Here is a 27,602-nt window from a genome sequence, read left to right as displayed (position 1 = left end):
AGGGAACTGTTGGGGTAGTGGGTTAAAGAATAAAAATCATACCATGAGAGTGAACAGCATGGTCTTGTAGCCCCCCCCCCCCCCCCCCCCCCCCCCCCAGTCGTAATAACAGAACATACATTACTGCAGTGTGAAAAAAAAAAACCATTTCCTCACAGGTGTAACACTAAAAAGCAAAGCAAGGGGGCGCTTTCTTGCCTTATCTGCCCTGGTTCAGGAGAACAGTTCTGTGTGTCTCAGGGACAGGATGACTCCTTGCTAAAGCCACAGTAATAACTGGTCAGCTTTGTGCCAAACTTATGAAGTGCCAACTAATAATATGCTAATGCCTGTATTATCAATCCCCCCTCACATAACACCAAATGACATAAAAGGGGGAGGAAACAAGTGTGCTCTACTGATGTCCAGTACTGATCTTGTGGGTAACAACTGTGAAACTGCTTAAAACTCAAAGTGTGCATCGGTACCATTTTAACTTTATTTATTACTTAATTGTAGTTTATAAGATTTATATGTTTTTTAAAACGTATTTTTCCTTGCAATAAAAGTCTCTCATAACTTCTAATATGTTTTTTTCTTTAATTGCCATAATGCCCCCTGTGTGAGCTTACTTTATTTTTTTGTATCTTTAAAAAAATGTTTTTCAAAACTTATTTCATTGAGTGCTGCAAACAGTCATTATTTCTTGCAGCAGCAGCTTCATTTAGAAGTAATAGCTCATGCCTGCCCGACACTGGCCATGTTTCGACACTCGGCATCTGCTTCAGAGGCTGGAGAATTGATTATAGCATTTTCTTCATTCTCAGCCACCAACATTCTGCCGCTAGAAATAATGACAGTTTGTGGCGCTCAATAAGAACAATTTTTTAAAACGATACAAAAAATAAAGTAAGCTCACACAGGGGGAGTTATGGTAATTAAAGAATAAATTTATTGGAAGTTATGAGAGATTTTTATTGTAAGGAAAAATACATTAAAAACATATAAATGTTATAAATTACAATTAAATAATAAATAAAGTGAAAATGGTACGGGCGCACTATTTGAGTCCTAAACTTATGAAGAACATGCACCTGCATTGTAATCAGTGATCCAGACCTGAGCAAGATAGCTGGCATGTTGTTGAAGAGGAACTATTGTGTATGGTACTCAATTGTAAATCTCACATTTTCCATAAGAATACTTTGTTTTTCTGTATGGTGATGAACCCAGACCGAGAAAACAATCCTGGTTAACCAACCAATTTTCTTTCTTCAGTATACATTAAAATAACACTTTCTTAGCACTGTCTCAATACAAGCAAGTGGAATGTGAAAGGAGGGCATTTGTTCTGCAAAACAGTCCCTGCAATCCCACTGAAATTGATAGAGACTTCTCCTACTGTAGTGGCAGCCACGATCAGGTAGTCAGAAGACTGCAATCGCTTTATAGCTGTACTGCCTCTGGGACCATTGCCTACTCTTCTTGACACTTACTTATTGCAGAATTCCCCATGTAAATATTTTCTGTGGATCTGTAGAATGGCTGCATGTGTCTCTCACACTCTTTTCTGCCCTTCTAAGGCATTAAGCAAATGATTTCCAAGTCCCTTCAAACAATAATAAACTCTTAACTTTTCTATGGCATTATTATAAAGTAAGGAACAAGAAAAGAGAGGTAGGATGAGTTTAAATGCTTTGTGATTCCCAGCTGTTTAAACAATGTTATTCCAGATCCAATACCTGATAGCAAAGTGAGGACAGATTGAGGTTGCTCTTATGATCCCCAAGATGAAAGCATAGTTTTGGGTACTAGAAATGGTTTCTTCCTCTCTTTGGCTACTTGTTAATAGGGATCTTTCACCTCAAAAAATTCTGTTTGGTTTGTTTTGTGGGTACTTCAATTCATTGAATTAGTTTTGCAACAAAAAAAAAATTCATTCATTCGTTACATTCGTTTCTCTTTCTAAATTGACATCAGTGAGGGAAGACTCATTGATTTCACTTTAAAAGAAAAATGGATTGAGCCTGGGTCCAAGTCCCATCACCAAGACTGGGACCCTTCGCCGAAGCCCGAAGCATAGGCCTGATGTTGGGGCCCAGCCTGAGGCTGAGTCCTAGTCACCAAGACGTAGGCCCAGGTCTGATGCTGGGGTCTGGCTGAGGCCAGTTGCTAGTCATCAAGGTCCGGGCCTAGGCACAGGGGCTCAGCCAAGGCCAGATTTCAGTCACCAAGGCCTGGGCCTAGGGTTAGGATCGACGCTGAGGCCTGGGTTCAATAAAGGGTTCCGGTCTCCAAGGCCTAGACCCATGGCTGAGGTCTGGTTCCAGTGCTGGAGTTCAACTGAAGCCCAGGTCCAATGCCGGGGCCCGGGTGAAGCCTGTTCGTGAGTACTATGCTCGGGGCCTGGACGAGAGCAGGTCCCGGTTGCTGAGGTTCAGGCAATGGCCTAGGCCTGACACAGGGGCCCAGACCAAGGCCTGATCCTGTTCACTAAGCCCCAAACCTAGGCCCAAGATCTAGGCCTGAGTCCAACAGCAGGGTCTGGCCTGAGGCTGGGTCCCACTAGCCTAGTCCTATGCCATGGCTTAGGCTCGGCCCAATGCAGGGGCCCTGCCAAGGATGAATCCCAGTCACTGAGGCCCAGGCTTGGGCATAGGCCCTGGACCTGTTGCTGGGCTCTAATCTAAGGCCGTGTCCCGTCACTGGGGCTCAGGCCTAGGCTTGGCCTATGCCTATAGGCCTGGGAACAGGCTTTCTGGCATCTTTTCTTGGTCCAGTGACTACAATTTACATTGTCCACCTGGAAGATGTGCCACAGTGTCATTACTATGGTATCTTCCTCCAGGGTGGACGGTGCCATTTTTATTATTCATCCATTTTTTGCATTCGTTCAAAACAAATACACATCTCTGCTCATTATCCCCGTGTTACATACTGTTAGAGAGCCTGTGCTCTGAGGGGACCCATCAGGGAGTCATAGGCTGCGGAGAGCATGCAAGATCACGATATGAACCCAAAGACTGTGAACACCCAGCTGTATTTCTCGAGGATTCACAGTGAGTAGAATTTCTCTTTGCAAGAAACACATAGAGAGAACTTCATAAAAACAAGGTTCTAACAAGTAAACACTAGAGTTGGTACAGCCATGTGTATGGTCATCTTGACATTTTGGTGACATCCTCATGTTCTGGGATGGCATCATCATCTCCTGCTAACATTACCTAGCCTGGTTTGTTCATATTTCCCTGCATGTTCCTTGCTTTCATTTTAAATACAAGGATAAGGTGGCTAGTGTGTGCTGAATGAGAAGAAGTCTACTCAGATGTTTGGCAGAGAAGGAAAAAAAATGTTCCCGCAGCCAGAGTTTGATTGTCGGAAATGCAAGATTGATTTTAAATCTCTCCTCATGTGTCAGTTACATTACTAGCAAATTAATCCGTCTATCTTCAGCTTAAACCTTATTTCTGTTTTTTTTTCTCAGAAGATGTTTCACCTTCAAAAAACAGATATCAGTGTTCTAATTCAGTTGCTTTTTTTTTTATTCTGCTGAAACACAGAATGAAATTGTATGGTGCTGAGATCTAATGACAAAAAAAAGAAATAGAGCAGATACTATCATTCCTGGTAAGAGCCGAGGGAGTTGCTGTCCTCTCTCGTACTGATATGCTGCATCCCACAACACCATAGATGGTACCACAGATGCTGTGCTTCATTAGGCCTTGTGCTAACTACCAACCTGCCCTCTCTACACCTCCCCCCTCCCCCCATACCACATACACACACACACCACTTATTGAAAAGTGCTAGACCACTTGAGCTTTGGAAGAGCGCAGTGTATACATCTCAGTACCTCACTATCAGGCCGATACAGTACAGTGAGTTCCGACGGAGCGCACTGTTAACCTGCCCTTGGAAGCGCGTTTTCCCTTACCCCTTATTCAGTAAGGGGAGGAAGGAAATGCGCATCCAACCCGCGGCACCTAATAGCGCCCTCAACATGCAGATGCATGTTGACGGCCCTATTAGGTATGCCCGCGCGATACATTAAGTAAAATGTGCAGCCAAGCCGCACATTTTACTTTAAGAAATTAGCGCCTACCCAAAGGTAGGCGCTAATTTCTGCCGGCACCGGGAAAGTGCACAGAAAAGCAGTAAAAGCCGCTTTTCTGTGCACCCTCCGACTTAATATCATGGCGATATTAAGTCGGAGGTCCCGAAGAGTAAAAAAAAAGTTAAAAAAGAAAAAAAAATTTTAAATGGGCCGGCGGCTGTCTGGCTGAAAACCGGATGCTCAATTTTGCCGGCGTCCGGTTTCCGAGCCTGTGGCTGTCAGCGGGCTCGAGAACAGATGCCGGCAAAATTGAGCATCGGCTGTCAAACCCGCTGACAGCCGCCGCTCCGGGCCAAAAGGAGGCGCTATGGACGCGCTAGTGTCCCCAGCACCTCCTTTTGCCTGTTTCTACCGCCCCACCTAATTTAAATACTGAATCGCGCGCACCGGCAAGTGGCCGGTGCGCGCGCTGGGAGAGTGGACGTTCGTCTGCTCTCCCACGGCCTGAATCGGCCTGTATGGATGGGTGGTGTTGGAGGTAGTGGGATGCTGTGCGCCCTAAAATACATGTTCCATCTGCTAACACATTGATATGATATTAGGGTAACTGTACTAGTTGAGGTATTGCCCATTATTATATAAAAGACCATCTTTTTGTCGGCATAGCAAAATTGGGATGAGTGCTCCATTCCTTTAGCTGACTTTTGATCTAAATTTTTTTTTTTTTTTAGAAGAACTAGGATTTTCATATTTGTTGTGATTACTGGGTGTGTCCTCCAGACCATCCTTGAAAAATCTGGGTCAGCCCTAGGCCTAAGGGATAGGATACTCCATGAAACTAACTAGTAGGAGATTTAAAACAAATCTGAAAGAGTATTTTTTTCAGTCAATGCATAAACTGTAGAGTTTGTTTCTGGGAGCAGGAGTTTAAAAAGATTGGACAAGTTTCTAGAAGAGAGGTCCATTAACTTGGATATACAGGCATGGGGATCGCCAGCTCCCTCATGTGGGAATGAGGAACAGGAAAAGGATCTTCCAGGTACCCAGATTAGCCATTGTCGAAGATAGGATGCTGGGCTTGATGGACCATTGGCGTGACCCAGAATGGCACTTCTTATGTTCTTATGTGAAAACTGATCAGCTTCAAAGCAAAATTATAGTGTGAGTTTTAGTGCATAGGCCCTATAATCTCTACTGACCTGTTGCTCAGTCAGTTACTTCCAGGACAATATTATCTTCAACCTACCACTGGAATACCCTAGGGTCTGGAGTCCCTTCCCAAATGAATATAAAAACTGTGTTTTCAAGGGATTTTGTTTCCCATATGAAGTTTACTTAGAGGTTCAAAAGTGACAAAACAAGGGTATTTGAGTTCAGTCTAAAGGCTTAGATGACAACATCTGAAGTCCTCAGCCACAATGACACAGAGTTGAACAACTTTCAGCATTCTGAGGGGTAGAGGGAACTGGGATTGGCAGAAAACTACTTCTCCTTTCTGAGGGAAATTTTCAGTGGAAACTTTTATTATAGAAACTCTCAACTGCACACCCAGTTAGGTATACAGGAATATACCACTCTGTGCAAAGAAAATATTTATCCTTTTCTAAGGCAAAGGGCCCTTACATAACCATTTGTACTAACACATTTACATACAGCCTGTAAACAGGATACAGACTGTTAAGCAAACATAGAATCCAGCCCAAAAATAAAGCCTAAAAATCCAATGTTATACTTAAAAAGTGTAATGTTGAAAGAGAGACCACAGTATCAGAAGTAAGTGTCTGAAAACGGAATATAAAAAGCAAATAAATAAAGAAATTGAATTAAAGAAAGGGTTCGAATTCCACGGCTGCTCTTTGTGACTTTGGGCAAGTCACTTTCCTCTCTGTTGCCTCAGGTACAAAGTTAGACAATAACTTTCTAACAAATTTGTGCAGCAACATATATGTGCGTATATGGCCGTGAGCAGATCTATGCTAGTATTTTATAATACGCACATTTTATAAAATATGCATATCTCTACCCCACAACATAAGTGCATATGTAAGTTTACATACAAATACATGCAGTGCATTGAAAAAAAAAACATATCAATGCATTGAAGGTACATACTTACCTGTTTTAAAAATATGTTTCTTTAGCCTGAACTACCTCCAGTTCACCCAGACCTCCTATCCAGTTAGTACTACACAATAAGCAACACCAAATAAGTTTTGCACTTTTTTTTTCTCTCACATACTTATCTGTTTCTCTTGGCTCTTAGTAACCTTTTTTATTCTATTTCCCTTCCACCCCCACCATTAATGTAGAGAGCAGTGTTGGAACTGCATCTAAGTGAAATAGCTTAATTAGTTAGGGGTATTAGCCACCGCAATAAGCAAGCTACACCCATGCTTATCTGTTTATCCAGAATATGCAATTCAGTCCTTGTTGGTTGTTGCCTGAATATAGATCCACGTTTCTTCATTCCCCCCTGCTGTTGAAGCAGAGAGCTATGCTGGATATGCGTGAAGTGTCAAACTTTCTCCCCTGCCGTTGAAGCAGAGAGCTATGCTGGCTTTGCATTGAAAGTGAAATATCTGTCTGTCTGGCAAATCTACATTTGTGTCTTTTAAAATAGCAACTTATGCATGTAAATGTTGGCCACGCCCCTAGACCACCCCTTTTGTATCCACATACATATGCTCGTGAAAGTAAAAATGCACGTGTATTTTTTACTGTTAGAAAATACATATATTCTAATATTAACACGCACAGCGTTAGACTGTGAGCCCTCTGGGGATAGAGAAATACCTACAGTAACTGAATGTAATTTACTTTGAAGTGCCTGAAAGGCGGAATATATATCACATAAATAATAAAATAATACATTCCATTATTTGACATTAAGGCTAATCTTGCATCATGTACCCGTGAGGAAGATCAGAACGCTGATGCCAAATTTTGCTGCCTAGCAATCCGTATAACTTTTCCTCACAGTAAAGGCTGCCCCCTGATTGGAATTGTGGTTCTGTTTTGTTTAGTTTTGATTTAATGGTGCTTGGAAAGGGCTTGAAATAGCAGAAGTCTGAAGCATGTGATCAGCATCAGCACAAACCGTAGAGGCTTCAATCCCATGCAACCCCAGCCTTGACGATTGGCGCTACTACTCAACAGTTTTAAAATTGTGTTAATTCAGCATCTGTGTGTATATGCCAGAATGTGTTCCTTAAGCAGGTGCACATTTTTCTGTTTTATTGTATGGGAATGGAATTTCCTACTCCTTGATCCTGTTGTGTTTCCCCTTTGTCGTATCATTTTAGCAAACAGTATTTTTCCTGATGCTTGGGAGTTGTTTTTTTTTTTTTTAATTATTATTATTATTGTTAAATCTCTCACTACCTCTTATAGCATTAGGGAAGGTGTTTGCTATTACAGGTACGCTTGCTCCATACTCCCACAAGACAATGCAATGCTCATCTCCTATACTTGGTTCCTCTTTAGAGGACATGGTCTTACCCACCCAAGGGTGGCACCATGAAAAAAAAAAAACACATTTAAAATCTGCTGTCTCCCACCTTCTCCCCCCCCCCCCCAAAAAAAAAAAAAGAGAATAGAAAATCCTGTAAGGAAATGGGTATATATGTGTTTTTGGCTCCCTCCCCCATCAGGGACCAGAACCTAGTTCTCTTCTCATTCAAATCATAACTGTGAACCTTGGCTGTTAATGAGCTGTAATTGACTGTGCAGTGACTCATCTTTATGCCAGCTAAATCATTAACGGCTGCAAAAAAAAAAAAGGTCTCATTTTGCATCTGTGCTTGGGTATGTATTGAAACTCAGATGCTACACCATAAAAAATAAGATACAGTATTTATCTTTCAGAAGCACGGTTCGTGATTTTTGAATGCAGCCATTTGTTTCTGAAGAAACACTTTAAAAGAAAACTGAGGAAAAAAGCCTTCTGGAAAATATAATTGCCCAAAAAAAAAAAGTGTGTAGGTGAAATCTTTGCCTCCTTGTTTACAGTGAAAATTGCGGCTCTTTCATCTCTGCCGCCCTGCAAGCAGGCACGTGATCTCAGATCATCCGTAAAGCCTCTTGGAAGTCGAGCAGTTAAGCTGACAGTCTCAAAATATTGGCAGAAAGAAAAGCTAGCAACTGTTGTTTTTTAAATATTTAATGAGCAATATGTTACTTATTCCAGTAATAATGCTCTGTTAGCCTAACCTTTTTGCAGTCTGGTTCCTCCCGCTTTATTGCTGGAATGGATCCAGGAAAAGGGTGAGAGACAAAACGTACGTGTGTGTGTGTGTGTGTTGGGGGGGGGGGGGGGAGAGTTAATTAAAAATGTTCTCGAGATGATTGTGAGGCTCTCAGTCTTGCCTGAGTAATAACTCTAGATTAGGCGAGAGTAAAACAGTTTCTGCTCACAGAGATCTAGGTACAGTACATTCTGGGCCTAACAGAAGAAACCTCTGGGGGAAGCACATCTTGCTGTACAGTCGGAAGAGGTCAGGTCAGGACTTCAGTGACATGGTATATAGGTTTAAAACAAGTCCTGGCAGCTTTCTCCTTCCCCGTCTCACTTCCAATTCAATTGTAACCTGCCTCTACTAGGCTTGCTGTGCCATGATCCCTCATTAGCAGCTACCTAAGGCTTTCCCTAATTTTAACCATCTCTCCTCGTCCATCTAGCCAAGCCATCATGGTGAAAACTCTGAGCCAGCGGCTACATCTCCCTTCTGATCCTGGCCAGCAAGTAGCACTGTTCTGCAGTTGAATGGGGCTTTTCTCCATCCCAAGGGCTGAGAACACTGCCTCTTCAGCATGATTGATTCAGGGATCAAACCCATATCGCTCATGTGGTAGCATACAGCACTACCACTAAGCCATTGGGCCAGCCTAACAAGAGCAATCTTTGATCAAAAATCACGAGGGAGCCCAAGAGAATGTTGACCGGTCAGATGGCCTTTTGGTTATCAGTCAGTGCCATCAAGTTACAGGGAGCTATAATTTTTTAGGATAAGAAAAGGCCATAACTCCATTTAGTCCATCTCTCTTCTGATTCTGCAATCGCTACATTCACCATATAGTGATATGGCAAGTGAGAGAAGACTGCATCTATGACCAGTTGTGAAGTACAGTTGGTACATTATTTTTTCTTGACCCCCAGACATAGATGATGATCAGGAAGAGGGCTGAATCTGTGGGCATCTGGAGCCAAGAGTATTGCTAAAAGCACAGCAACAGCTTCCAAGGAGAAAGAAATCTTACGCAGGCATCTCTTGGATTGTCCAAGAGCAATAATGAAAGTAGCGGAAGTCTCCCTTCCCCCTACCTTGCTTTCTAGGCCAGGGTTTTCCAAAATTATCTTTGTGACTCTCACAACCAGTCAGGGTTTTCAGGATATTTACAATTAAAATGCAGAAGTACATATTTGCATATATTGGGTCTCCAGTGCATGCAGATTTATCACCTGCATATTCATTGCAGGTATGTTGAAACCCTGACTGGCTGTGGAGTCACCAGGATAAGTTTGGGAAACTGATCCAAGGCATCATAGGCCGGCACTCCAATGGCTCTACCTTTAGCTTCCTCTGTACTGTTACTTCAGTAGGCCTCATTAAACTTCCTCACAGTGCATTTAAAAGCAATTATAAAATATTTCAGTCATGTTTGAACCCAGTTAAGCTATTGTTTGAAATTTGTTTCCAAGCTTTATACAGAAGTTAATTGAGGACCGTGCCTTACTACATGCACTTTGATAAGAGCTTCCACACAGTGACCAAGCCCCAATACAAGGAGTAAGTCAGAAGCTCCGTGCTAGACAGCAGTATGTGAGACTGGGAAAGGGCATCTAATTTGCAAGATGAATGACTAGGAGAGAAGTAATGAAGGGTGAAATGCAATTTTAAAGGTGAAGTAAACCGACAAGCTAAAAGAGTTGACACGTAGTCACACTGCTGAGGTTCAGTACTCTGACTAAATTATGTATGTCTGTTGTATAGAGTACTACAGAGTATATTTAACAGGCATATCATGCACCCATTGCTTATTGTACAGCAGGTTCTCCCAGACTTGTCCTGGTGACCCCACGACCAATCTGGTTTTCGGGATATCCAATATGAATATGCATGAGATAAATTTGCATAAACTGGGGGCTCATTATATGCAACTACGTCTAATGAATATCCATTCTGGATATCCTGAATGCCCAGCTGGCTGTGGGGTTCTTGGGACAGGTTTGGGAAGCTGTGCTGTACAGTTTTATAAGGATTCTCCTTCTGGCGGATTATGCTCTGTATAGATTTTATTTAACTGGGCCATTTGTATGCCTGTTTTATAAAAATGGCTACTTAATCATCAGCAAATTCTATAGGGAGTTTACCAATGAAAATGCACAGGAATCTCCCGGTCATTCGCAAACAGCAATGCCCATCCCATAGATAACCTTGATTTTCGGTGATGATCAGTGCTGTATATGTCTGGGTAATTTTGTAATATTTGTGCATAAGTTAGCCAGCAAATATGCACAGGGCAGTTCTACAGCAGCCTGCCTAAGGCTGAAGCCTGCATGTGGTTTGTACTCGCATAAGTCTGTTTGGGAAATTAGTAGGACTGCACAGCCTAGGCGCCCACGTTTACACCTGCTAGAGAAAGGGCATAAATGTCCACACAGACATTTCTGTGAATGCTCTAGAAAATCGAACATAAATGAATAAATTATTTCCTCCCCCCCCTCCACCCCAGGGAATGTCTCTCTCCAGTACACGGAAAAGTACAGGTGAAATCACTTCTGTGCTTTATGTGCACAACCCACTAAAGAACTGGATCAGGGAACAGCACCAGACGTAATCTACTTGGACTTTAGTAAAGCTTTTGATACGGCCCCGCACAGAAGACTCGTAAACAAAATGAGAAGTTTAGGACTGAGTGACAAGATGGTGGTGTGGATTACAAACTGGTTGTCAGATAGAAGACAGCGTGTGATGGTCAATGGAAGCTACTCAGAAGAAAGAACGGTGTTGAGTGGTGTGCCGCAGGGTTCAGTGTTAGGGCCGGTATTGTTTAATATCTTTGTGAGCAACATTGCTGAGGGAGTAGAGGGTAAAGTCTGACTATTCATGGATGGAACTAAGATCTGCAAAAGAGTGGATACTTCCGGATACTTCCGGAAGGTGTGGACAGAATGAAAAGAGATTTAAGAAACTTGAGGAGTGGTCTGAAACATGGCAGCTAAAGTTTAATCTAATAAATACAAAAAAGACCGCAAAAACTGTTCTATAAAAAAAAAAATAACCTAAAAGGACATACCTAGAACAGTGAAAAACATATCACCCCCTTAATGAAAACATTTTTATATCCAAAATTACATTTCTTTATTTAGAAAACTGAACATTTTTTTTTTAGTAAAGGGTTGAAATGTTTTTCATAGTTCTAGGTATGTCCTTTTAGCTAAAGTTTAATGTCAAGAAGTGCAGAGTTGTGCATCTGGGGAGCGGTAACCTAAAGGAGCTATACAAGCTGGGGGGAGAAGGGCTGATGTGCACGGAGCAAGAGAGGGAACTAGGGGTGATAGTGTCTAGCGATCTGAAGATGAAAAACAGTGTGCAAAGCGATAACTAAGGCCAGAAGAATGCTGGGATGCATAGAAAGAGGAGTATCCAGTTAGGAAAAGGAGGTGATAATTCCCTTGTACAGGTCCTTGGTGAGGCCTCACCTGGAGTACTATGAACAGTTCTGGAGATCGTATCTCAAAGGGGACAGAGATAGGATAGAGGCGGTCCAGAGAAAGGCAATCAGAATGGAGGGGGGTCTCCACCAAAAGTCTTAGGAGGAGAGGTTGAAGGTCCTAAATTTGTATACCCTGGAGGAGAGGAGGAGCACGGGGAGACATGATACTGATCTTCAGATACTTAAGAGGAATAAATGATGCAATTTTAATAACAAACCTCTTCTGTTGGTAAGAAATGAGGAGAATTAAAGGTCATGAAATGAAGCTCCAGGGAGGGCATTTCAGATTGAATGTCAGGAAATATTTCTTCACGGAGAGAGTGGTGGACGAATGGAAAGCCCTACTGAAGGAAGTGGTGAGGACCAGGACAGTGAAGGAATTCAAAAGGGCTTGGGATAAACACTGCGGATCCCTAGAGGCGAGAGAAGTGAAATGAGGAAAGAGGCACATTAGAGGCAGGATCCTTCATACAATTAAAAAATCTGAAAGCAGAAAACTAAGACATGAACTATATAGTCTGGGGAAAAAAAGGGGGGAGGGAGTCTGGGAAAATGAGCAAACATAGGGGTGACTTACCAATGTAAATCAAACAGCACAAGAGGAAGCACAGGAATACACATAATCAAGAGTGGGGGGGGGGGGGTTACTTACAGATGTGACACATATTACCCTTAACCAATTAACCAGGACACAACTCAAACAAGTAATCTACAAGGCCCAGACCCTGACGGTCTGTGAATCATGTAGGATGTGAGCTTGCTGGGCAGATGAGATGGGCAATTGTGTCCTTTTCTGCCATCATTTTCTATGTCTATTTCAATTTTCCAAAAACCCATTAACTTTGGAAAAGCTTTTTAAACATTACCCTCTATTTAAACATTACTCCAGTTTTCCAAGCAGACTTGCACTCATAAATGATCCCGTCAAAACTATGCCCAAGGATTACACTTTCTATTTGGTGTGCCTAGTTTTTCCAAGAGAATTCATGCCCGGACTTTTTAAGATCCCAAAATATGTGTGTGCTGTGTGCGGGACCGGTGGAAAGGTATCCTAGGTGAAACTTCAGCCATACACTCCCATACCCCTACCCCCACAGCAATATCTTCCACTTTCTCCTACTCCACAGTACCATCTTCTCGTTACTTTCCCCCTTCCACCCAAAGCAGCAACATTCTCCCCTCCTTTCCCCCAGCATCCTCCCTACCTTCCATCTTAGAAGAGGTGCTCTGGGCATAGCAGTTCTCTGTCTCATCTGGGAATGGGCCAATCTGTATCTGCATTGCAGTGCAAGAGCCACGGTGGGTGCTGAAACAGGAGACAGCAGCAGACTTCAGAAGAAGACTTCCATCCTCCCACCTGTCTCCTTATTGTGTTCTTTTACAGCATGTCTTCTGCTGCATCTGCATCTACGCACACTGGAGGACCTCAGGCACAGGTGCTGTGTGACGTGAGGAGTAGGCAGAGGTAGATCCCTCATCATTGGTTAAGTCCACCACCGTCTCTCTTGTTTGGGCCATAGCAGCAGGGCCTTCAGAATGCCTTCTTGGTTGGAGGGGAGGGACAAAACCAACCTGTGTGTGCCTGAGCTCTCCCTTTCCCTGCCTGCTCCTGCCAGTAATAGTAGTTTTTAGCATTTCCTCTGGTGGTTCCTCCTCTACTGCCATTTCACTATCAATTGGTGTGCCTCAGGGCTCTGTCCTGGGTCCTCTTCTCTTCTCACTATACTAATTACCTTGGTGCTCAGATTTCCTCTCATAGCCTTCAATACCATTTTTATGCTGACAACTTCCAGATCTACCTTCATACATCAGAAATTTCACCAGAAATCCAATCCTAGATCTCAGCCTACCTGTCTGACATTGCTGCCTGGATGCCCCACCACCACCTTAAAGTCAACATGGCCAAGATGGAGCTCCTTATCTTTCCCCCAAAGCCCTCCTCTCCTCTTCCTCCTTTCTCTGTTTCTGTGGATAAGAAGGTTGTCCTCCCTATCTCATCAGCTCGTAACCTTGGAGTCCTCTTTGACTCCTCTCTCTCCTTCTCTACACATATCCAAAACACTGCTAAAACATGTCGTTTCTTTCTTTATAACATTTCCAAAATCCATCCTTTCCTTCCTGAACACAGTACCAGAACCCTTATCCACTCATCTCCTCCCACTTAGGCTATTGCAACCTTCTCCTCACAGGTCTCCTGGCAAGCCATCTCTCTCCACTGCAGTCTGTCTTAAATTCATCTGCATGACTTATCTTTCGGCAAAGTCGCTATGCTCACATAACTGCTCTTCTGAAGTCACTGTATTGACTCCCTATCCGCTCTCGCATACAGTTCAAGCTCCTCCTTTCCAGCTAAAAATGCCTTCACTCTGCAGCACCTCACTACCTCTCCTCTCTATACACCCCTCCTCTTGCATGCTGCTCGTCGGATAAGTCACTCCTATCTGTGCTCTTCTCCTCTACTGCCAATTCCAGCCTCCATGCTTTCCACCTGGCTGTGCCGTGTGCTTGGAATAGTCTTCCTGAACTGGTGCGTCATGCTCCCTCTCTTGTCATGTTTAAATCCCATCTAAAAACCCACCTTTTTTAAACTGCTTTTAAATCTTATGCCTGATTGTCTGCTTTTAGTCTTGACTAGCTTCCTTTTCTTTTAACCAAGTCTCTTGTCCTATAAGTTTGTCTTATTAGATTGTAAGATCTATTGAGCAGGGACTGTCTTTTTGTATGTTTGCACTGCGCTGCACATGTTGTGTAGTCCTATAGAAATGTTAAGTAGTAGTAGTAAGGTAGCACAGCTCATCCACTGAAAACTGTGTAAACACTATAACATCACTGTGCCAGAAAAATCTGCGATCATGGCTTTGACAGAACTGTAGAAAATAAAAACATTTTGCTCACAAAGGACATTCCCAGACCCACCAATAAAAAGCTTAATGCTAGAAAACCAGACAGGGCAGTAAGGGAGAACACAAGAATGGCATTGCTAATAGAAGTGTCAATACCAAGCGATTATTCTGTGCTGTCTATGGAGAGGCAGAAAAGATCCTCAAATACCAAGACATGCAATTGGAGACCAGGAAAATGTGGTAGAAAGATACATAAATAATTCTGATATTCAGATTCTGGTGGTCATCTTAACACAAACTCCCTCCACTATTCAGGCCTATTGTGAAAGAATATACACACGCTCACACACACACACACATACCCCAAAAAACAGTATGTGTAACAAACCCACCATACCAAAACAATGCTGTCAGGACTCAAATAGCAACTATCCTGCCGCTGCTGCACCCAAAACTGTGACTGCCTAATGCTTCCGCTAGCTCTGACCATCCGGACTGCCTCTCTCCTCTGCATGTAAAAATAAGTCTGCGCCTAAATTTACAGATGTATTGCACAATTTTCAAAAGGGCCATTCCTCTGGTAAAGCACTGCTTTACCTACAGAAGTCCCTTTGAAAAGTTATCTTCCCTGAGCCTGCTCCCTCCAAAGTTTGAGGAAAATGCACAAGAGAGATTTACATAAAATCAAGAGAGTGTGCATGCCAATTTTCTCATGTACATTGGTTAGGGGGCCTCCGAGGACTGAAGTGCTCACATCTGGCCTACAGGATACTCTACCAGTTGATGTATACTATAAACCAGGGGTAGGCTTCTCTGAGTCCTGGAGTGCCACAAGCCGGTCGGGTTTTCAGGATATCCACAGTTAATATATGTGAGAGGCACTTGAATACAATGGAAGCAGTGCATCTCATGCATGTCACGGATATTCAGGGTGCATAGCTTAAAAACACAACTGGCATGACCTACCCTTGCTATAAGCCATATTCACAAAAATATTTAAATCAATACTGAGTTCCATGGGCAAAATATTCTTTGCCAATTGTGGGAACTGTACCCCTGCTTTGGGAGATGAGGTTGTTGTGGCTGCTGGAGAAACCAGCATTAAGTATTCCTGAGGAGGAGAGAAAGGGAAAACATTTTAAAGCAAAGGAACCAAGTGTCTCCCGAGGTTTGTTTTTAAATGTTGCCTCAGCATATTTAACTTCCTGAAATCTAGAAGGCACAGGTTCCAATTCCTCACGTCATTTCTGAAAGAATGGCCACGCCTTATACAGGATATTACAAAATGTTTTACATATTTAATTGCTCAGCGCAGGCTTGATTTATGTCCAGATTATGCGGGTAAGGTGATTTAGGTGTATTGGTAGTGGTCTGCGTGTGAAAACGCAGCCTTTAAGCAGAAGGCAGCAACAGCTTGAGGCTGGGGTTAAGTGGGCTACTCCAGCAGGACTACAAATCCCAGGAGTCCAGGGGGGTCAAACAAGGGGCCAAGTCAGGGGAAGGCTCCCTCAGCTCACCAGTGGGCTGCTAGTTCCCAGTGAAGGAACAAGACAGGAACAGCAAGGGAAGAGACAGAGGCAAAGGGCATCTGGCTAACAGTGGAGTTAAGTGCTGATGAGGATGGGACAGAACCAGATGGAGATTCCCATTTCTAAGCTAAGTCACTTGCCTAGAAAACCGCAGGGAAACTGTGGCTACTTTCTAGGGGACTTGGGGAACATGTTTCTGTAGTGGGATCCTCATTTGAGTTGTTAGCTGAATCCAAGGAGCTCCATTTACCAGGGTTCATCCAGCGGGGTCGAATAAACTTCCAGGGCCCTCGGCATACCTAAGGAAACCTCCAATGCTCCAAGTCTCTGTACTCTGGGGTGCCACTTAGGTGCAGGGGAAACCACAAGAACAACTGAAACATAACACCAAACACAGGTGCCAGAAGCCAGTCATGTAGTATGATTTTGTGTTGCTTCTAAATGAGGGAGGGGTGGGGAGAGGGATGGAAAACACTTGGAAAAACTATACCACTTTGTTATAGTGGTTTCATGTTTGGATTGTATGTTTATGTTGTATTCCTCAATAAAGATATATTTATATAGTGTTCAAAGTAAAAGTTTACTTGCAGAAAAATAAAGTCCCAACCAGTATGTAAACATCTGCATAAAAATCATAATAATCAAAACTGTAGTTTTGGTGTCCCTGTTGCACCACCATCCAGGCTTAATGATCCCTTCCCATTGGAGAATAGGGTACTGGGAAGCTCCAGCATAAACTAGGAAAATAGGAAGTACCAAAATCCAAAAATAGTATCCACGATTTTTGCAAATCTCTATAAATCTCCTTGCCCTTGCCTTGTGCATCACAGCATGGTCTTAAAGATCAACAACTCAGCCTTTCTGGATTACAGGTGGAGGGGGGAGCCCCACCTACCTTCCAGACTGATCAATTGAAAGTCCAAAAAATCTTCTTCAAATCTAATATAGTTTCCTTCTCTTCTGATTAAAACCCCAAAGGGTAATTCCCCTCCCACTTCTCTCCCTCTTTTCTCCAGGCCTCAGGGGCCTAGACATGGATCTCTTCGAACTCCACACCCTCTCTCTTCCAGTATCGCCTGCCCTCTGACTCTGAGCATGCTCATGGGGATTTGTATCCCACACAAGCCTCCCACAAAAAAGGTGGGGTTAATATAAGGGGGGAGGGTCCAAAAATGCAAACATCGCTCCCATTGCCCATAGCTGGAAGAACTAATGAGGGTTTAAATAGCCCCCCATCACATTTAGAAAGCAGCGGATGGTTAGACTTTGAATCAGTGTATTAGAAACCACTGCAGAAGGCTAGCCCTGATAGAGCACAACTCATGAGAAACTCAGAAAGGGGACAGCTCTGAGAAAAAAAAAAGGACAAGAACAGGGAGAGGAAAAGGGCTTATTCAAACCCCAAGAAACACGGATCAAGGAGAGGAGCTTTGCCTCTACTTTAAGTTTAACGTTATTGGCTAGATTATACAGGGGTACTCAAATTGGTCCTATGGGCCCCCCCCCCCCCCCCGCAGCCAATCAGGTTTTCAGGATATCCCTAATGAATATGCATGAAATGTATTTGTATGCACAACATCCTGTATATGCAAATATTTCTCATACATATTCATTAGGGATATCCTGAAAACCAGACTGCCTGGGGGGGCCCTAGGCCTGGTTCTAGAACCTCTGGGCTAGAACTTAGGCTGTGAGAGAGAGACAAGCTCAGTATTAGAGGAGCAGAAAATCTGAGCTGTATTCACCCAGACATATTAAACTGAAGATACCCTAACCAGTGCTGGAGCAGTTTGCATGTGGGTTATTTGGTTCATTTGTGCTTTGAAACCCCTAACACTGGGAAGGAGGAAGCCATGTAGTGAAAGCTCAGTGCTTTGGAGCCATGCTTGATCAGCTCCCTTCTTATATTTTTTTGGGAGAAAGTGTGTTGTTCAGAAAATCCTGAACCATTCAAGTTTGAAATGTACCCTGTCATTAATTGTCTGCATCTTGTGCTGCAAGCTATAGCAATTAGAATGCCAAAGCTGTTGGAAACTCTGGCATGGAGTCTTTTTAGTCTGTGCCAGCCACCCAGAGTAGTAGCGCTGGGAGCAGTACTTTTCTCCTTATCCTTGAATCTGCTTGAAATCTTAAAGGTTGAGCTCTCTTAAGCCTTGCTATACCTGATTCAAACTGTTACGGCTATGCTTGAGTGCTAGCTGTTACTGAATCAAAAGGATTTGGGGAACTGAATTGTGGCTTGGTTTGGAGTCAGTAGTAAGGACTGGAATGGCACAAGGGTTTGGGAAACAGATGTAGAACATTACAAGAGTTGCCATAAGGAGATGGAAGTCCAATTCCAGGTCATCTTTTGAATTAAAAGGGGATAACCCCACATGGTTGTGAAGCTGAAAATATTAGAATTCAGTCTTCTGTATAGAGCCTTGCTTACTGATTGAGGCTGGGGCTAAGCTCATGACCTGAAGAACTAGCCACATACAAGAGATAAGAACCCCTTTCCTTACTGTGAGAGGTTTTAAGACTTAGGAGAAGGGAAGCTTCTGGCAATCGAAAACCAGGGGCGGATTGGCCTATCAGCGGATCAGGCATCCCCCGCTGGGCCGGTCGCGCTAGTCACGTGGTCTGCCAAGCACGGCCGTGACAGAGCCACACTTGGCAGACCACGTGGTATCTCCTGGGCCACTCTTCATCAGGAATCCGCTGCTGTAGAAAACCCATGATGTATAAAGGGCACTCTACCTCTTTAAATTCCTAAAGACCATAATTTGAAATTGCTTACTCTAACTGTAGAAATCAGCCCCACAGACACCCTGAGATTATTCCTCACGTCACAGCAGGACAAATGAGCCATGAGTACTTTTACGTAAAATCTCTTGCTTTTTCAGTAGGGCACATTGAGAATACTCTGTTCTGTGTACTGTTTGCCAACTTTTCTGTACATTATATAAAGTCCTGACCAAGAAAATTATTAATGAATAAAAACACTGAACTATTCAGAGAGCAAATTTTTTAAGCCAGATAACCAGGAAACAATGCTGCTTTAAAACATAAGGCATATATTTGCCTTTAGTGATTCAAGAAACCAAAAAGGAAGACAGACAGTGGTGCTACGTTTCTAAGAGAAAATATTTCATTGCTCACATTGCTTGATTAAAAACAGAAAAGATGAACCACCATGCCACTTTCGTATAGTACTGCCATCAGTTCTACTGAGAATGCTTACATTTATACAGACAAAACAAAAAAAAAAAACTTTTGAAAAATTCAGCTCTGTTTTTCTTTGGGCTGAAAATGTTTTCGGTATTCGCCCTTGTTTTTCAGTGTGTCATAGCTGAGAAGGACTCTCTGTGATCCTTTAGGAACAATCAGGCCCATACAGTAAACTCTGCGGGAGAGCTGGCGCTCCGAGGCGAGCGCCCGCTCTCCCAATGCGCGCCCAGGCACTTCTCCTAGTCGCGTGATTCAGTATTTAAATTAGGGCCTGCGCTAATAAGGAGGCACTAGGGTGGAAGCGGCGGCTGTCAGCAGGTCTGACAGACGCCGCTTAATTTTACCGGCGTCGATTGTCGAACCCGCTGACAGCCACAGGTTCGGAACATAGTCGCCGGCAAAATTGAGCATCCGTTTTCCGGGCCGTGGGCAGATGGTTTTTTTTAATAAGATTTTTTATTTTTTTATTTTTGGGGCCTCTGACTTAATATCGCTATGATATTAAGTCAGAGGGTGTACAGAAAAGCAGTTTTTTCTGCTTTTCTGTACACTTGCCCGGTGCCATCTGAAATTAACTCTGAGAGTAAAGTGCGGCTTGGCCACTCATTTTGCTTTCTGTATTGCGGGTGACTACCTAATAGGCTCATCAACATGCATTTGCATGTGATGAGCGCTATTAGTTTTGGGGGGGTTGGCCGTGCGTTTTCCACACGCTATTACCCCTTACTGTATAAGGGGTAATAATAGCGCATCAAAAACGTGCTGCCGACCCCCCCAAAAAAACTGTATAAGGGGTAATAATAGCGTGTCAAAAACGCGCGGCCAAACAGGAGCTAACGGTGCACTCAGCCGAGCGCACTGTTCTGTATTGGCCTGTATATCAGGATCACAGGAGTAAACATAGGATTTCATCATGCCCTTGTGATTAGATGCTGGGCTTGATGGACCTTGGTCTGAGCCAACATGGCGATTCTTATGATCTTAGGTTCTTATGTGTGCCGTGGGAGAACAGACTAACAAACTGAGAGGCCGATGTATTAAAGAGTGCTAACATCAGCCATAAATGCATTGTTTTACGCATGTGTTAATGGCAGAAGTTTATGAAATGCAAATGAGGCATGCATTATACTACAGATGATAAAGTGCATGTGCAATGCAAAAACTACATCTCCCCCAACTGTAGTCATGTTTTTTTTTGGCATTAATGCATCTGTATTACAATTTGTGCAATGAATGCATATTTTCCTTTGATAACTCCACAATCCAGAAATACATACTTGAATCAGCAACGGTATGGTCCTTCCTTCCTGTTATTGGGGTCCTCCTTACTCCCGTCTGAAATTTAGATCTTCCAACTAGAATTTAGGGGCTGTCAGGACTCTCTCCGATGAAGTCTATCTTCAACTCAGAGTTCCTTGTAATTGGTAGGGGCTTGGATCCTTTCCTTTATGACCACTCATCTGTTTCCACCTCTGGGTTTAAGCTGTAAGTAAGTGCCTCATAGGCGCCACCCCGTTTTCCTCTCCTCTACTAGAGGAGTGCCCTCACCTTCTCCAAGATTTTTCACAGGTGAGCACTGACTCAAGTTGAATGAAAGAAATGGAAAATAAACAAGTTAGAAAACAAAAAGAGGTGAAAGGCAGAATGGAAAACTCCCTTTCAACTGAATATCCAAAATAAAGAATCTTCTCTCACCTCAAAAGCTAAAATCAATTAAAAAGACTCTTAAAATGTCTTTATATCCATGTCCCGGCAAATTGGGCCTAGGATTTCCCCAGGACAAAATCCACATCTCTAGGGGTCTCTGTCTTATAAAAACACATGGGGGGTCTGTGGCCTAGTGGGGGGGGGGGGTTTATGTGCCTCTCTCCTCCTCTAAATGCAGAGCCTTTCTATAAGGCTACACCTTTGTAAGGATCCCATTGGGGCCCTTCATAAATACAACATAAATCAGCCAATAAATTAATCAGCGAATATAACAATATAAAAGCAACATTAATCATTAGCTACAGAACATAGCCATAAAAAAAAACAGCTCAGAAATAGCAGTATAATAAATTCAAAATAGGTATTAAACATTTTTATGTAATATAACCTAGGATTCTACCGTACATGTACTACCCTCAACCCAAGAAGCCTATATAAAGTTAATGCTAAGTGCTGGAAATATTTCCAATCAAATACAGTAATAAAACAAATTATTCAGTGGACTAAAATAAAAATAAGGATTAACTGGGATATAAGCAATTAATTCACCATGACCCCAAAAATATCCTCTCTGAGTATCAATGAGCTTGAAATATTTGCACAGTATGAAAAACTGAAATGCTTAAGGCTTGAAGTTGTCACCCTACCAAGCTGTAAAAGCTGCCCTCCCAGTTAGTATCAGTGCAGCTAAAACTAATTCATTCGGTTGTTTAATATGAACAGAAGAGGTGCAGGAGGGCCCTGGAACTTTTCTCATTTAAGTGGCTGTTCTGGAGTATTTTCGTTGACTTGTGATCTCCCTAGTGTCCCCAGGTCTTTAAACAGTCTCTATAAAATCTGCAGAAAACAGATTCACCACAATTGAAATGTCTGCTCATTTTATTAAGTAATCCAGAGACCTAACCACATTGTGGGTAGGACTAGGAAGATTAGTGAATGAAATCTAAACAGATTTGAATATCTTTTGGCTTTTTTTTTTTTTTGTGTTCTTTTCTCCCTCTTTGCCAAGTTTTTTTTAACAGGGCACTCCATCCTTTGAGAGAGCTGCCTAACTGAGCTCGTAAACCTCATTTCCTGATTCAAATGCAAGATTTAAGACCTCTTTCACCATCATTTTTTACTGAAACTAATGAACATATTAATGCAATTATTTTTTGAATGCACAGTGAACAGCATTCTCACTAAATTCTAGTAATAGTTTGAGTTAGCTTTAATGGTTTTGATAAATTATTCCAAATGATATTTTCTTGCCCAAACAGCCTCATACGGATGAAGAAGAATTAAATAAGCCCTTTTGCACATTCTCCCACAGTGTCATGGCTGAGATTCTGAAATGTGAAAATAATTAGTGATATTTTATATCATAAAATAAAGATCAGTGTGGAAGGTCCCCAGGCTGGCTCCTCTCACGTTCCTGGGTTGGCTGAAGTGAGTGCTGCAGAGGCAGCAGTCACAGCTGCCGGGAATAGGAAGGCTGACACCTAGTGGCCAGATTCGAGGCCCATGATTGTACGGTTCTGGAAGGAGCCCGGGACTCTCGCTGCATTGTTGATGGACTAGGTGTGTTGGTTAGGGGAGTGTGGGCACCTAGAGGTATAAAATAGGTGAATGAAGGCTCATGGTGCCACTTACAGCACCCACACAGGGGAAGGAGAACATACCTCTCCTAGGGGAAAAGAGTTTTGAGTGCATCCCTGTCACTCCCGGCCCTGAAAGAGACTTTCTTCCCACCCTCCACCCCCAAGAAAGGAGTCAGGCCCTGGGGAAAGAGACGTATGTGCAAGCTAGCTTGAGTGATCCAGCACCTAAGAAAGACTACAAATGTTTATGGCCCCATCAGCGTGCAGTCAGCACCCAGGTATAGGGTTACATATATGTTCTTGTGTACTGCTACCTCCAACTAGTTGTTCGGAGCGGATCACAGGTATACCTTCATAATCCTATTTAAATATAAAAAGCACCCGTAAAACCATAAAACACTACAATAAAATATTAAAATTGTAAAATTTGGCCATGAACTCCTTAATACCAAACTTTTAACACCTGCCTTGGACCAAGTGTTTCATTTTAGCTGTGCATGCTACATCTCAAAAAACCTATGCCAATTGTCCCGTGGTAAAGATAACAGTCCAATAGCCCACCTCCAGCTGCAGACAGCACGTCCCCTCCAATTCCTGCTTAAAGTGCCAAGCCCTCAGGCCTGTAGGAATAAGAAATCACTCTGGGGCTCCCCAAGACCTGCCATACCCAGCCCATCCATTCAGAATGGTCACCTACCATTCCAGTGGTCTCACCTTTTTTCACCAGCAAGAGGAACTGCGGAATAATAGTGAAGCACGACTAAGCTGCATCATTCTGGTTTTGGCATCCATGCCAGCAGGAGGGCTATGCAGTCCCACCTGATGATGAAAAAAGGAGGAACGAAGAACAATCGGTGGGTTTTCTGGAAAGGTGCATAGAGTTGTAGATAGGCTCAGGGGGTATTTGCTTATTATTCTCGGGTGGAGGCAAGGCTGGTGCAAGGGTATTGAGCACCCTAGGCGAGCCTGCCTTGTGCCCGTCCCACCCCACCCCCGGCCCTGACCCCATTCATTCAGACAGACCCCCCTCTCTTACACACACTTAGATTCCTTGTCTCATTCACACATGCACCCTTACACAGGCTCCCTCCCTCCCTCTCTCTCTCTTACTAACACCATTGCTCTCTTGTACACACATAATCCCTCTCACTCACACACACCACAAGTAGAAGCTCCGCTTGCAGCCCGCCGAGTGTCTGCTTCTCTTGGTCACAAGCAGGATGGGTGCTGCTCGCAGCCCGCCAAGTGTCTGCATTTCTCAGTCGTGAGCAGGACGGGTGCTGCTTGCGGCTCGCCGAGTCTCTATTCCTCTCAGCTGCGAGCAGGTTAGGCTACTCTCACGGCCCGCTAAGTCTCTACTTCTCTCGGCCATGAGTGGGATGGGCTCCGCTCGCAGCCCCACATGGCTGCTCTTTGCCACACCCTGGGCGACCGCCTTGTTTGCCTCTTGGGATGCGCCAGCCCTGGGTGGAGGGGAGTAGGCAAGGAAGAGGCACTTTGAACAGAGGGCCTCAGTATCTGCAGGAGGCAGGATAAGGGGGTGTTAGGCCAATCTTTATGGGGATGTTGCGAGAAGTGAAATACTCCCTGCTAGTTGTCCCTTTCACTTTGGGAGAGTTAGCAATGAGTAAATTTCACAGCAGCTAGTGGGATTACCACACTTTCTTTTGTCAGTGTCTGAGCTAATACTGTACCCAAGATGTTCCTACAGTATCTGAATGTAATCTGCTTTGAAGTGCCAAAAGGCAGAATATAAATTAAAATAAATGATATGGGGGGGGGGGAGGGTTTCAGCATGCCCTTGGTAAAATGTATTGCATTGCTTGTTTCATTCCATTTTAACATGCTTATAACAATTCTACCAACTTGCAAGCTAAAAAAAATCTTTAGTGTGAACATTATTTGCATCGGTCCCAAGATGTGTTAAGCTCCCCTGTGCTAGATTCCCTAATCAATGATCTAAATTAGAAAAACAGCTGCTGGGAGCAATTAGAACTGATAGTAAATTAGGAACCTGCCTAAATGCCGACCTGATCTGCAAGTAGTTGCTGCTGAGTGGCAGAAGAAACTGAAAAGCTTTCAGGAAACAACTGATCAGTAAGGCCCTGCTTAAATCGCACTTTTGCAGAAATTGCTGATCCTGCAATATTTGTCTTTTTCCCATACCATATTTTACATCTCACATGCCCCTAGGCAAAGGATCTTCAGTGCCTTCTCTCCCCACTCCCTTCACTGGCAGGAGGAAAGAGAGCATCACATTAGTTGGGGGGGGGGCGTTGGATTACCCATGGCATCCTGCACCACCACTGTGCCTAATGGGAAGTTTGGTTCTGCCTTTACTACAATTTAAGTGTGAGTATATGTTTATGTATACACATGTGGGTCACGCTTATGCATATCTGTAAATTAATCAATATATGTGTATGCCTATTTTATGCTCACACTCATGTCTACAAGACTAGGCAGCATATGCATGTGTATTTGTAAATGGTACTAAGTCATACAAACATCAAATGTGCCTATCCCGAAAACCCCATTGGCATGCATTGTAGGCACAGCGTCATTGATGATTCCTCGCTGTGGGTGATTCTGTAAAGTCCAGAACCTGTCAGCTTCACACAGGAAAGGACAGAGCCATAGCCAGGCAATTTGGCACCTATGGCCAAGTGAAAAAGTGTGCCCTCACCCTATACACAGCACATGACACTACTAGTTTGGAGACTCTTCAATATTTTTTAGTTTATTTAAAAGACAATTCTGTTATTATTTATAACATAAGTAGATACACATGTGATCAGCTCCTAAAAAATGTGACACTTCGCTCTATATGAACCTTTACCAGAAATGAGCCTTAATTAATAACCTCTTCCTTGTTAAGCAGCAGGGGTTGAAAAAGTAGTGTGCACCTTTTAATTCATGCCTTTTTTTGCTTTTATTGATTAATAGGTTTTTTTATTATATTAAAACATAGAAACATGAAAGCAGAAAACGACTATATGGCCTATCTAGTCTGCCCATCCACCCAACTACTTCAGCTTACAATTCCTATCATTCTCTCAGAGATCTCCTGTGTTTATCCATGCTTTCTTGAAATCAGATACTGTTTTTGTTTCCACCTTCTCCACAGGAGGCTGTTCCATGTATCCACCACCCTCTCTGTAAAGAAATATTTCCTAAGATTACTCCTGAGTCTACCCCCTTTTACTCTCATCCTATGAGCCCTCATTCTAGAACCTCCGTTCTATTAAAAGAGGCTTAATTCCTGTGCATGGAAACCTTTGAGATATTTAAATGTCTCTATCATATCTCCCCTATCCTGCCCTTCTTCTCGGGTATACATGTGTATATATTTCTCTCCCTATATGCTTTAGAATGAAGACCATTGATCATTTTAGTAGCCACCCTCTGGACCAACTCCAACTGGTTATATCTTTTTGAAAGAGCATTCTCCAGAATTTTACCTAGTATTCCAAATGAAGTCTCACAAGCAACCCATACAGAGGCAATATCACCTCCCTTGTTCTGCTGACCATTCCTCTCCCTATGCAGCCAAGCATCATTCTGACTTTTGCTGTCGCTTTATCCAGCTGTTTGGCCTCTCTAAGATCAGCAGATGCAATCACCCCTAGATTCTACTCTTCTTTTGTGTTTAGAAGACTTTTACTCCCTATACCAGTGGTTCTCAACCTTTTTTCGGCCGGGACACACCTGACAGATGGTTCTCACATGTGTGACACACTGAACATGTGACCATCACGGGGCTATATGTAAACATACACTCTACATCCACGGAAACCCCCTTGACCCCTAACAATGGATGCAGAGCAGAACTAGGGCATTACCCATACAATTCACCATGCAAAAAAAAAATATTCTGGTTCTGATGACATCTCAGTAAAAGCAAAACAAACTTCCTTTACTACCAGGCACAATAGCCCTCCTTAAGAAAAAACAATAATTTACCACTAATGCATATCCTATTGAGAAAACACAACAAATAAGATTGATACAATTGCCTACATGCTAGTAAAATACCTCACCTTGGGCACACATACAGAACCTCCCTTCAGCAAGTACAGAAAGACCACACATTATAAATATGGAGACAAACTGGAATGGAAAACCAAAAAAAGCCACTCTGCCTGCAGTGCAAACTTGGAGAAATGGAAAGAGAAATATAGCACTTAACACAGTCCCAGGATCTGCAATAATGCACAGAAACTAATCCGCACAAAGTTACACCTGTATTATGGAACACATAACAACCCTGTCTATGAAAAGGCAACACTACAAATATTAAATCAGGTCCTAAACACTAATACACCTCCTATTAGGAAAACAGAAGAAGCCAAGCTGCTATAGATCTCCACACAGAAATAACTATACAACTATATTAATAAATGTTTCAAAACAGTGGATGAACAGAATAACATCAAACAATTAAAACTCTTAAAATTATTAAAAATTGTCTAAATATCAATAAAATATTTCAAAACAGCAGACACATCACATAATACTCAATAAGTAAAATGGCAGTCAATCAAGAAAAATAAACTTAAAATGCCACCTTTACTTACCCTCCCCAGCAACTCTCCTACTCCTTTCCCTTGAAAGTACATACACCAGTGGCAGCAGCGGCTGCTGAAGCTCTGACCTCATGGTCCTCTTCTTTAGGGCCCACAAGTCAGTCACACACACACACACACCCCCCAATTAAACCCTACGACCAGTCCCTGTCTCACACACAGACACCAGTCACCTCCCTGCCTAGTCTTATCTCTCTCTGTCACTCACACACACCCCAGTCACCTCCCTAACCAGTCTCTGTGTCTCACACACACCCCAGGCACCTCCCTGTCCAGTCTCTCACACACAACCCAGTCATTTCCCTGCCCAGTCTTTCTCTCTCACACACACACCCCAGTCACCTCCCTGCCCAGTCTCTCACACACACCCCATTCACCTCCCTGCCCAGTCTCTATCT

The 27,602-nt window shown here is 43.1% G+C and overlaps 1 protein-coding gene across 4 annotated transcripts in view; it reads left to right on the top strand.

Annotated features, from left to right (window-relative positions):
• The window catches only part of LSAMP (limbic system associated membrane protein), a 1,673,925-nt gene that overhangs the window by 1,541,939 nt on the left and 104,384 nt on the right, over positions 1-27,602 (top strand). The gene's annotated exons all lie outside the window — the stretch shown is intronic.

The sequence above is a fragment of the Rhinatrema bivittatum genome, chromosome 15, assembly GCF_901001135.1.
Source record: "Rhinatrema bivittatum chromosome 15, aRhiBiv1.1, whole genome shotgun sequence".
Taxonomy (NCBI): domain Eukaryota; kingdom Metazoa; phylum Chordata; class Amphibia; order Gymnophiona; family Rhinatrematidae; genus Rhinatrema; species Rhinatrema bivittatum.
Note: the sequence above shows the minus strand (reverse complement) of the source record. Positions and strands in the feature narration are given on the sequence as shown.